The sequence below is a fragment of the Tupaia chinensis genome, unplaced genomic scaffold, assembly GCF_000334495.1.
Source record: "Tupaia chinensis unplaced genomic scaffold, TupChi_1.0 Scaffold000350_1, whole genome shotgun sequence".
Classification (NCBI taxonomy): domain Eukaryota; kingdom Metazoa; phylum Chordata; class Mammalia; order Scandentia; family Tupaiidae; genus Tupaia; species Tupaia belangeri.
Window position 1 is genome coordinate 10,530,585 of NW_006159844.1, and position 1,783 is coordinate 10,532,367.

General features: G+C 37.2%; 1 pseudogene; it reads left to right on the top strand.

Moving 5' to 3' along the window:
• The first annotated feature begins 733 nt into the window (after positions 1 to 733).
• Positions 734 to 811, top strand: LOC114008501 (uncharacterized; annotated as a pseudogene).
• The last annotated feature ends 972 nt before the right edge of the window (positions 812 to 1,783 follow it).

The window sequence follows — 1,783 nt, forward strand, 5'->3', positions numbered from 1 at the left end:
CTTGGACAGGATAAATAGAGAAAAAGTGCTTTTTAGTTTTTCTTTTCCAGATCAGATCAACTCCCTAGAGGCCTGAGAAATGCAGAAAGTATTACCTAGAGTATGGGTTCCTTCAGAATTTGGAAAATTTTGGGTTCCAACTATCTTCCATGTAAGAATCAGAGATCAAAATGTATCAACAAGATAAAAAATTATGAATACAAAGATAGATGTTTAAAATTCAGATGCAAATTATATCAATGCAGATTAATGATCCTTAATTTTAGAGGGGGCTGCTGACACCAGCCTGTTCAAGGAATTATGCCTCAGCAGCCCATTTGTCCAAGTGCAATTGTGATTCATTTGCCAAGAGGTTTACCACCTGGTTAATGGAAAAGAGCAGACAAGGAAAAGTAAAGTTATCAAATAAAGATGTTTTCAGTGCTTTTTCACTTAAAAAGTAGTCCAGTAATTGGGACCAGCAGTTAGTGGAATGGCTATGTCACCGGACTCCCATGTAGTCGACCACGGTTCACGTCCTGGACCCGGTAGCTTAAACTCACACCGGGCGCATGTGCGTGAGTGCCCAAGATCCTGAGAGGAGGATGGAGGAGAAGGGATTATGGCATGGGCAACCCCCCGGAGGGTGATTTCTCGCTTTCTATCTCTCTGTCTCTCTCTGTCTGTCTGGCGAGCGCACACATCCTATAGCAAAAACCTCTCAAAAAAAAAAAAAAAAAAAAAAAGCCCAGTTAAGACTGTACTTTCAGGGATCATTTCTATAGTTTGTTACTAGAGAAGTTTCTCTGATCATGTAGAGCACCGAAAAAGTAGCCCAGTGATCTATATGTTTGGTGTGATTTAACTTTGTCAAATACTGTCATCACCTTTGACTCATTGATACTATATGAAGCTGCAGATTTTCCATAATGTTAATGTAGACCCATATGTTTTTGGTGAGACCAGTGTTCTTTTTTGTGGATTTTTCACTCAATTTCCCTTTCTCTAGTCCTTTATTTTACTTACTCGTTTTCTGAGCATGAGGTTCAACCACTGGAGATTTCACTGACATCCAACTGCAGTTATAGTCTTTAGCGGATGGGAATAATTAAACTCGATTATATTCATATTTCATATCTTTTTATAACTTCATATACTTTAATACACCCACAGCGACAGGTAAAAGTGAGTCAAGATTCCACAAAGAGACATTTCACCTTGTGTCTAATTGAAAATGCAAGTAAGAAGCGAGTTTTAGCAATGAAACCAAATTGGAACAGAGGCCCTGGCATACAAATGAGTTTGCCTCTCAGAAAAATGTATAAACAAATTTATTGTTTGATATTATAAAATTTATTTACTTTTATTTGTTGAGTGTTGAGAGAAGAAAAAGGATATTTCCTAGTTATATGAGTTTAGAGGTCTCAATATTCTGGCCTTGAGTATTCTTATCTATGAAATAAGGGGACCATAATTGATTATTTTAGTATCTAGTATTAAAATGCCCTGATTTGGTCCTCAAAATTACAGAGACATTCTTTGTAAGAGCTGGGTGCCCTGGATGGAAAGAAAGTCTTTAGAAGATGCTCCAACTTTAATTTACGATGTTCATTATTTTCCTCATTCCTTTATTCTCTTGTTGTGATTGGAATATTCATGTCTCTCAGCAGTGGAATCACTCTCCCTTAGACAGAGCTTGATAAAGTTATGCTTTATTTTAGTTTCCTAAGCAGCATGATGCAGAGCATGTGGGAAGATTTCTACAGCTCACAGTCATATTTCTCTAAAGGCAACTTTAGTCACT